Raw genomic sequence first — 11,330 nt, 5'->3', positions numbered from 1 at the left:
TGTTTGAAACAGTTTTAAAGTGGGTTGATGAAGAAAGAGATCTTTTTTTAAAAAAATATATTTTATTGTTTTTACAGAGGAGAAGGGAGAGGGATAGAGAGTTAAAAACATTGATGGGAGAGAACATCGATCAGCTGCCTCCTGCACACCTCCTACTGGGGATGTGCCCACAAGCAAGGTACGTGCCCTTGACCGGAATTGAAACTGGGATCTTTCAGTCCACGCGCGACGCTCTATCCACTGAGCCAAACCAGTTAGGGCTGGGGTTTATATTTCTTTAAAAATTTGTCATATATTTATAACAAGCTATATATGCAATAATTTGTTTTTTGTTATAAAAGTTATGCATGCTCACTTAAATAATTTCAGTTCCTAAAAAATCAAACTCACAGTCTTTACATACCACCTTTTCTGCATTTAGTAAAGATATGCCCGCTCACCTCAAATATCCGAGAAATGTGGGCTCACCACTGGGTTGTAGTTCAACATAGTGACCAAACCCTGACTGCTACACATCTAAATCCCAGCCTTTAACGCTGTGCTTTCACATGCCCCACCAGTGTCACCACTCCCATTTTACTCCCCTCCTCTCAGTGCCCAGGGCAACCCCTTCAACTGGATAAGGACATGTGCTTCCTCTGTATTCTGGATGACATATTTGCTGTTTTGAACTTTTGTGTTGTTCTTACGTATTCCTCACATCTAGTCAGTGCCAAATACTGTCCATTTCCATGTTTCCTCCTTTCTACTCACATACTACAACCCAGATTCAGACTATCAGTGCCATTTGCCCTACCTGGATTACGATTTCCAAACTGGCCCTCTGTTCTTGCCACTCCTGACTCCAATTCCTTTTACATGTAGCTGCCAAATCAATCTTAAAATACAATTCTGATAGGGTTCACAACCTTTCAGTGACTCTTTTTTGTTTAATGAGAAAAGTCTAGGCTTTTGGGGGGTAACACTCAGGGCCAAGATAGCTGGTTCCAACCAGTTTTCCCCACATCACCACCCCTGTTCCGTCCATGCTGGCACCTACATACTTGACAACACCTGAATCTTCTCTATTTTCTCAGGGACTCCTTTAGCTTCCTTTACCTGCCTCAATCTCGGAAGCAAGACTCTGTTCCATTTCTCCGCTCTCATCCTTCAAGGCCAAGGCTGAGGTGTCATAACATTTGCTCAAACCAAGTTTGAATGAATAATATTCCCTTTGACATATCTTATTTTATTGCTGTCAACATATAAATGGTAAGGACCTTTGGGTTTAGGTCTGCATACGGGTTCCTCCACCCACCCATTCTTTAGGCATATGATCTTGGAGAAATTACCAAACCTTCCTGAGTTTCAGGCTCATCAACTATAAAGTGGGAAATGATACTGCCTCCTTTATAGAGCTCTAAGAATTCAATGAGATAATGCCACATAAAGCATTAGGACTGCTACTGAAACATTGTCAAGTGCCAAATATTAGCTATTATTACCACCAAATTCTACAGTTACTAGTTAATATATTTATCTTCCAAATGTTCATCTCTATATCACAAGTTCTGCAAAGGTAAAGACCATGTGTTATGTTCCTTTGTATTCTGTGGTACCTAATGTAATTAATTTTATACACTGAAATCAATAAAGAAATTTTTCACTGGATTAAATTTCTGTTATTTCCTATGTCAATCCTATATATTAGGACAAAATGTATCTATGTGATGGCCAGAAAATAATGAGGACTCAGTAAAGATTTGCAACTTCCTTCTGGTTGTGTTTTATAATATAGTAATTTTTAGCCACATTTATTCAATATGGCACTCTTCTTAGTGTTAATTATATATAAAGATTAGAGGTATATTGGTCAGTGGAAATGGAAAATGTATTTAATTTGAGGTATTAGAAAGGTAATTCATGATAACCATCATTAGCTTTTAAAAAAGTAAATCTTTCGTTCAGCTGTTGGAAACATTAGCGATTTCCTATACAATTTCTTTCTTTAATTCTTCCTATAAATACAGTTTTGGGAGAAAGAATACCTATTTCTTAGAAATATAATTTTCTAACTAAATGATTATCAAAATGTTATAAAGAAAACTCTTCACAGATTCTTCCCTGAACTTAATATATTTACACAGAATTCTGTTTTCAGAACCATCTAAAATTTCTAGGACGACAGACTCCCTGGAATCTCTGAGTGGGGTGAGAATGAGTCTCTGCAGTTTCTAGGAAAAGATAATGGAAGAGTCCAATATTTGTTTGCTTGTCACCCACGTATCCAATAGTCTACCTGGAAAACACTCATTGGTAGTCTGTTGTGTGCAAGGCTTTGTGCTTGTGGAAACAAAAAACACCTGATGAATCAGACTCTTAAGCAGTTGTCCAGAAACCTATCATTAGTAAGAAAACTAGAACATGAAGATACATTTGAACATATGGTAGTGAGTTGTCAGTGCCATTACGAAAGGTGTCAGAGAAGGGATAGATGCTTCTAGTGGACTACTTGGAAGGGTTCTTAGAAAATGTGACATCAGAGCAAACATTTCAACTTTATAGACTGTTCTAATAGCATCATCCCCAGAATTAGGCTACTGTGTTGAAGAATCAGATTTGGTGTTTTCTTTCATTCATTCATTCCTTCCAGTCATTCACTAATTTATACATATACTAGTTAAGTATGTATCCAGAACCTGGACTCCGACTGTTTGGACTTACTTCCAGGCCCAACTATAAATAGCTGTATAATCTTGGGCAAATTCTGTAAAACTATATACTTTAGCTCCTCATCAAGAAAATAGGCATAATAAAGGTACTAATATTCTAGAGTTGGTAATACATGTGCAATGTTTACACAGAATAAGCATTCAATAAATACTGGCTTTCACTATTAGGATGTCATTATTATACTACTTTTACTACCTAAACAACCATTTATGGAGCAACACCACACACCAGAACTATGCAAGGCCCTGAAGCAATGGGTTTACAATTCCTTCCTTCAAAGAGCTCCCAAAGAAGTGGGTGATACAGAAAATTAAAACAATAATCAGAAGAGAAAGTAACAGAGTCTCTGGTGCTGGTATGCAGAGGTTCTACTGAGAAACAGACATGCGGCCGCTAAGTCAGAGAGAAAGTCTGTGAAGGCTTTCCAGAAGAGGTGAGACTTACACGGAATCCTAACGGGTGAGAATTCACTAAGGGGGAAAGGCTGCAGTAGATTCCCAGCAAAAGTGGATGCTCTCCTACTCCTCCATGTTCCTTGATGCTTCAGCGATTGCCAGTCTGACATCCAGCCGCCAGCCCCTAGGTCTCTTTGTCTGAGGGTTTTCTCTGGTTTGCTTAAATCCACTCAAGAAATATAAGGGAATTTTCACACCCAAGAGGGCGTCCTATATAATAAAAGCCTAATGTGCATATTGTCCCCTCAACCAGGAATTTGACTGAGTTCGACCGCTCACTATGACGTGCGCTGACCACCAGGGGGCGGCACGGAATATGGCGGGCATTGGTGACAAAGAGCTAGCAGCAGGTGGCAGTGGAGGCACTGCTGACCCTAATGGGTCCTGAGGAGAGCAGGACCATGGTGGGATGGTGGAGCAGGTGACCAGGTGGTGCCAGGCCAAAGTAGGTGCAAGAGGAGGCCCGAACACCCTGCCAATTGCCCCACAGATGGCGACCAGTGGTGGCTCTGACACTTACATTACAGAGAAAGGGCAAATAGCAATATTAATATTTCTTCTAATTATTTTCCTTTCAATGTGCACAAATCCGTGCACCGGGCCACTAGTTCTTTTGTAAACTACTGACAAGAGTTGCATATAAGTACTCCAGCTCCCTTGCTTCTTGGTGGGCTAATTCAGAAGCATGTCCTATACTGTGTCCCAGAGTCTCCTTCTCAGCATTGGAAATGAGCCCCAGTTGTCCAGTGGTAATATGCTTATAACTTAACATCCCTGCCTTCTTCACTTTCCTGTCTCCCTTCCCCATTCCTCTGATGGTATTTCCTGGGATCATGTCCCAAATAAATGACTCCCACTTGAATTATTGTTTCAGATCTACTTCTGGGGGGACCCAACCTAAGAAAAGGGTAATTGCACTCAAGCAGAGAGAAAGGCAGCTGTTAAAAAACACAGATATAAATAGTCAAGATGCTTTTAAGGAAATAAAACAAGTTCTGAATGACCGGAGAGGGGAGTTATAGGAGAAACTAAGGATAAACTAATCTGTTCCGACTAGATAATGAAGGATCTTCCATGCTGGGTATGATGGTTAATTTTATGTATCAACGTGACTAGGTCATAAGGTACCCTGTCATGGGGGGCCAAGACATTTGACAAACATTCTTCTGAGCATGTCTGTGAGGATGTTTCTGGTTGAAATTAACATTTCATCAGTAGCCTGAGTAAACTTCTGCTAGAGTTCCTTTGTGCTGGGACACCAGAGTTTTCTTGCCTTTGACTCATATTGAAACACCTGGTCCTCCTGGGTCTCAAGCCTGCAGGCATTTGGACAGAAACTATATAATTTGATCTCCTGGTTCTTAGGTCTTTAGATGCCTACTAAAACTACATTCATCACATATGGATCTCTAGATAGCCAACTGCAGATTTGGGGACTTGTCAGCCTTCATAATTGTATAAGCCAATTCTTTCTAATAAACTAGAGGCCTGATGCAAGAAATTCATGCATGGGTAGGGTCCCTAGGCCTGGTTGGTAATCAGGGGCGACCGGCGGGGTGATCGGGGGGGCCCGCTGGCACCCACCTTGGCTGGCATGGGGCCTGCGGGCTGGGGGCAGCTCCTGCATTGAGCATATGCCCCCTGGTGGTCAGTGTGCATTATAGTGACCGGTTGTTCCCCCATTTGTTTGATTTGCATATTAGGCTTTTATTAAATAGGATATCTTTCCATCTCTCTCTCTCTCTCTCTCTCGCTATCTCTCTATCTAATATATCTATATATATGCTCTTGGTCCTATTTCTCTGTAGAATCCTGATTAATGCCCCAGGTTGAAGCATTTAAACTTTATCTTGAAAATTAAACAACTTTGAACAGAAGAATAACATGCTATCTCTAAAGAGATAACATTTTTATGATACAAATTTACTAAAAATCTACAACACATATGGTATTATTTGCATTAAAAATAAGCATAGAATATTTTTGGTATGCAAAGCTTTTAATGTGCTATTACTTGTTAATGAAATCCACTTTAGTTCAACATTATTTTATATAATGTGTTTACTTGAGCCATATTATGCAACACGTTTCTAGAAAAAGAAAAAGAATTTCTTTTTCTAACTAAACAAGGAACCAAAGAGAAAATATATAATAGAAGATGCTAGCCATTATATGTAGGAAATTATGCCATTCAAAAATTGGAGCAGTTAGAAAACTGATGGAGGATGGGCACAGAGCCACTGCCGTTTTTAACAGTTCTTCAAGCATTATACTTATTTTTTAGAGCACAAAAATGAAACAAAAGGTTCTTAGCCAAAGTGATGCAGATATTATTTCAAAATACTGAGCAGTCCATCAGATGATAGTGTTCTGTTTGTTCAGAAATCCAATTCCAGGAAATGCCTTCCCTTCCTAGGCAGAGACCACCCAAAAGCTAAAAGCTCTATTTCATCTTAACAACATTAACGCCTCTTTGATGTTAATTTCATTAATTGAGGCTCTTTTTATTCTCAGCACCACTGTTAGATTACCCTGGTGAGTTCTGCACAAAATGTGCAAATATAAATGAAGTTCTTATTTTGATCAAAAACGTGTGAGAGAAGGTGAAGAGATTGACCAAAGAACTATATGCATAGCCCACAGACAACAGTGTGTGGTGATGGCCAGAGGGAGGGATGGCAGGTGCTGGGTAGAGGTGGTGGTGGGGAGATGAGGGATGTCTGTAATAGTCTCAACAATAAAAATAATATAAACATACAGTCTCTGGTACATACTGCGCTTTGTGTAGGTAACCATCTTAGGCATTACTGAAATTGTTATAATTCTTATTTTAAAAATAAATATGAAAACTGACTAATTTCCTATGAATAACCATTTTCCAGTAACAGCTAGCTTCATACACTTCAGAAACCCTTCATAAGGAAGTATCTAATGCACTTTGAAGTATATAACAGCTACTTCACCTTTTATGAAAGAGTTAAAATGAAAATTTGTTGTCTTAAAGATACCCATCCTTTAGCGCAGTATCTTATTTCCCAATACGAAATAGTCTTATAATTCTTTGTAAAACAAAATATACCATGGATTTTGCCATGACTCGGGTTTGTCTTAGTCCTTTACCTAGTGAAAGTTTGAGACTTGCTGGTCTAAAAATAGCCGGGTTGTATCACAACTGTTGAACTATTTTGCACTGAATGAAGTTTCTTTCTTTACTGCACCCTGCCCCTCCCCCCCCAAAAGATATCTTTAAAAGGTCAGTATGAAGTTTTCTTAAATAAATAAATAAATAAATAAATATGCTGATATTTATGTGCTGGAGGAGAATCTTCTAGAAACAGTAGATGTCCCACTGTTTGATATCCAAGCTGGGCTAGCTTGTGATTTATAACCAACATTAATGCTGGTAAGGGTTTGCCCACATCACACAATTCCTGGGATTGAAGAAGTTATTCTCTTCATAAGATAGTATATATTTTCTTCTGTGCTTGAAATCACCCAGCTACCATGCAGCTTAATGGGGCGGTTATCAGGGGCCATGTCAAGGACCCTTAGACTGACTGAGGGACAGGTACATGGATAAAGAACAGCTTAAAGGGACCTGTAGGTTGCAGGGGAAAAGAGTGTGTTTTGAAGGAGAGAAAGTTACCCACGTGGGCTATTAAGGCAGGCTCTCCACTTCCAAGAAAATAAAAGGACAGGCACCTGAAATAGATCATACAATTTCCTGTCAAAATTTCAGGGACATCCACACATATGGGCAGGCCTGCCAAAAAATAATTATAGTGATCTTGTGGCTTTTATTTCACGTGCTCCCAAATCCTTCTTTCTCTTAAGGTTTAATTTCATACCACAGGCTTCTTCTTTAGTCTGTTTGTTTTTTGTTTAAATAATTCATTACCAAAGGTTTCTAGGAGCAACTTGCGTTTGTAGAGAAAGGAAATATTCATAAATATAAAGTGCTCCAAGCTTTTTAGGATTTCTCTGAAGTAAGGAAGATGTTGCTATTCTTATGGCTTCTTGTCAAACTTGACAAAGCAGAAATGCCAAGCAAAGAAGTCCTCGCAGAGCAGGGATCCTCCTGCCATTAGTTGAAAACCTGGACTCACTAAATCTAACATTTGCTAAATTCACTTTATGCAAGGTAATTGACAGGGCTATAGAAAATTTTTCAAGAATCCAAAGCCAGATACCAGCCCCCCACCCCTGCCTCAATTGGTCCTTAGCGGAGAAGAACACTCAAATCTCATGGATTTATAAATCAATCAACCAATAAAAGGTACTGCTTAGAACATTGCACGGTTCTGCCACTTCTGGCTTAGCCAACTAGGCACATGGTGATAGCAGTTATCGAGACATGGGGTTCAGGAGGAGGAGGTTGGGGTGGGGGAAGATTTTGAATTTAGTTTCATATATGTTGAATTGAAGATGCCTGAGGGACTCCCAGCTGGAGATGACCTGTGTGCAGGTGAGAATACCAGAGAGGAATTGCAGGAAGAGAAGTGAAAGAGCATGGTCAACAGGATAAAGGCTGTCCATTTAGGTAAGTTAAAGGCTGCAAAGGGTCATGTCAAGTCATGTGATCAAATATGCGCTGGTTTCAATAACTATGCTCCACCCATAAAAGAGGTTCCTATAACCTCAATGAGGACAGAGTGGTAGCAAGGTGGCGAGAATGACAGGATTGCTGTGGATTATGGAATGAATGGCAAGTAAAGGAGATAACTCTCCAAGGACATGTGGCCAAGAGTGGAAGTTAGGTCTCTACATATCGTGCAATATAAGTGGGAGGATTTTCATTTACTTTTTTATTTTTATCTTTATTCTTACTTCTGTGTCTTATTAGGAATTATTTAATTCACATAGTATTCCTGAAAATTAATTCTTCCTCCCTTCATTTGCCTCAAAATTTTCAACTACAGAACTGAAACCAGAATGTTTGAAGGGTCTTTTAGAAGGACCCAGCAGGGGTCTCTGTTTAGATTCTCAGGGCATTCTCCCTTCTCCAAGCAGCATTTTACCTTGTCTTTTTTTTTTTCTTTTTTCAGAATTTTCTAACTAGATCAAACTGCTTAGTCAATGAATGCTCCTGTCTCTAGGTCTTTATTTGTTCTGCTGTTCACCAGCATTTGCTACACACATTGCACATTCCCCGATTTTGAGGGGGCAGATTGCTTTCTGTCTATACCTGCTGCATGTTTCTGTATTCAGGTTGCTTGGTTACAGCAACACTTCACCAAATTTCCATGGAAGGCAAAATGTGTACGTAGCTCTGAGGCCCATCATGTGGAAATGGTTCACACGCATTTCCTATGAAGGCAGTCAACTGATTCATGTGACATTACAGAAAGCACATCTTATATAATTCTAAACATTAATGTAATCCACACATTAAAGTGTAGAAATGTGCACAGATATGCCAAATCCCTTTAAATATTCACAATTAAAGAAAACTCTGAAAGCATTTTCTTTGTAGTTTTTTTCTATACAGTGAATGTGTCATTGGAAAACATATGTACAATTCAGACTGGATAAGCAGTTTATCTTGCATTTTTTATACTTACTTAAGAACAATTTGTGTATTTGTTTATTGGTGCTGCTCTAACAGAATTCTACATACTTAGTCGCTTAAAACAACATACATTTTTATCTTATAGATGAGATGTCCCACATGGGCCTAATGGGACTAAAATCAAGATGTCGGCAATGCTGCATACCTTTCTGGAGGATCTAGGAGAGAACCTGTTTTCTCGCCTTTCTAGCTAACAGAGACCACCCACATTCCTTAGCTTGTGCCCCCATTTTCCAGCTTCAGAGCCAGCAATGTTGCATCTCTGAACGTTCTTCCACAGTCATGTTTCCTCTGACCCTCTTCTGCCTCCCTCTTCCAATTTTTAAAGACTTGTAATTACATTTTGCTCACTCAGATAATTCAGGATAACATTCCTATCTTAAAGTCAGCTAATCAGCAACTTAATTCCATCTGCAATCTTATTTTTCCCTTTGCAGTATAACTAACATATTCACAAACTAAGGCATCTTCAGTGAGCGGGGAGGTGAGAGGAGGCATTTTTCCTCTTAACCACACCTGGTAATCAGGAAGCAGATTGCTTTGCATAAAAAGTATCTGAGTTGTAAAACACAAAACAATTCCATTTAGAAATAAAGTGATTTCCTATGGGATCAAGTGCAGAGGATTCAAATCAAGATCTTTTTTGAGTTTTTAGTTTTCAACTTTATTCTCTTATAAAAAGGGTTTCTTATTTTTCTGTTTTTTAACCTCCCTCCCTTCCTTCCTTCCTTCCTTCCTTCCTTCCTCATTTTCCTTTATTTATTTTTGTCTTTATTTATACCTTTCCTCATTGTTTTGTTATAAAAATAATAATGTCAAAAAGACAAATGACAGTTGAGGCATCTATTGGCAACATATATTTGAAAAAATTACTAATATTATATACAAAGAGCTCTTATAAATTAATAAGAAAAAGATGAAATAATCAAAAATATGCAACGGATATATTAGCAAGTTCACATGAGACATTTGGAGATACAATAAATAACTGAAAAAAGGATAATCCATACTATTAATAAAATATGCTTTGTTACTCATTAATTACCTTATTTCATGTATAAAAGGGATAAAATGTAATATGCCCCATTATGAGAAGTGGGGAAAAGTAAACTCTCATATACTGCTCATGGGAGTGGAAATCCTTTGCAATGAACTGAATGTTTGTATCCCCTCAAACTTATATGTTGAAATCCTAATCCCTAATGTGTTGGTATTAGGAGGTGGAGCCTTTGGGAGGGGATTAGTTCATGAGGGTGAAACTGTCATGAACGGGATTAGTGTCCTTATAACAGCTAAGGCTCTCTCTTTCACCAGGTGAGAACACAAGGAGAATGAAAATGACTGTCTACAACTAGGAAGTGGATCCTTACCAGAACCCAATCATGATGGCACCCTGATCTCACACTTCCAGCCTCCAGACTGTGAAAAATGCATTTCTGTTGTTTATAAGACACCAAGTCTATGCTATTCTGTCATAACAATCAGAAAGGACTACGATATTCAGGTCACTTAATACAGATGTTGGTGTTCATATTTTTGACTCTATGAATGGAGGCCCCTGAAGCTATTCAGCATATGTCATTCACCCATGGTGCTGCAAACACAATAGCCGATTTGACAAGTGCTATCAAAAACATCTTGGTTTTGTATGCACTTTGAAAAAGCAATTCCACTTTTAGAAGAGTATTCTAAAAAAATATGAATGTGTGCCAGTATTTACCTATTTATTTATCTATGTGTTATTTATATAAACAAATAGAGAATAGTTTTCAGTAATAATTCTACAATTCAACAGTATGGTTTTGGGTGAACATTAGGTCTGTTAAAATTATGTTTTGGAAGACTTTATGATGATAGGAAAATATGTTAAGCATTGGTGGTGACACAAGTTATACGATTGCATTTCTGGATATTTGCATTTTCCATTTTAAAACACCTGAAGGATAAACAACAAAATCTAATTCATTTCTGGACCATAGGACAGGAATGGTTTGTATTTTCTTCTTTTTGATTATCTGTTTTTTGCTACAAATCTGTACTATGTTGATAATAAAAAGTCATATATATTTTTAAAAGGATGGTCCCAAAGTTGAAATACCTCCTTTTAATATGGTAATAAGAAATAAACATTTAAAAATTTATAATGCTTGGTTTACATGCCTCTGTGAATATTCATTTACATTGTTATTAATACTATTTGAAATTGGCCCATTCCTATGTTTGCACATGACAAAACTGAAGCATAGCAAAGTTACTAGTAAGCAACAGGCACAAAGTCACAGAGTTCTAAGGTGGTTGTAATGGAATATAAAGTATTTCTTGTGATTATAAACCCAGTGGCTTCCCCCCACATATAGATGATTTTGACTATGTATGGAGTTCTTCACCTGTCATTTGTTACCTATTTCAGATCTTAACCACCATTTTCACCAATACTGCCTTCAAGCTTTGTCTTCTTATCATTATTGTTTTGGGAAAACTGATGTCCATGGAGTAGTTTGGAAGATGAAAAAAATAGAACATGTAGATATGCCATATGACTGTAGGCACACTAGCTTTAGAAAAGCTCTAGCACTATTACTATAAATAGATTA

The 11,330-nt window shown here is 38.1% G+C and overlaps 1 protein-coding gene across 1 annotated transcript in view; it reads right to left on the bottom strand.

The window, feature by feature from the left end:
- The window catches only part of MACROD2 (MACRO domain containing 2), a 1,283,682-nt gene that overhangs the window by 177,352 nt on the left and 1,095,000 nt on the right, over positions 1-11,330 (bottom strand). The window lies entirely within an intron of this gene.

The sequence above is a fragment of the Myotis davidii genome, unplaced genomic scaffold, assembly GCF_000327345.1.
Source record: "Myotis davidii unplaced genomic scaffold, ASM32734v1 scaffold32, whole genome shotgun sequence".
In the NCBI taxonomy this organism is placed as follows: domain Eukaryota; kingdom Metazoa; phylum Chordata; class Mammalia; order Chiroptera; family Vespertilionidae; genus Myotis; species Myotis davidii.
This window is presented reverse-complemented; position numbering and strand designations above follow the sequence as displayed.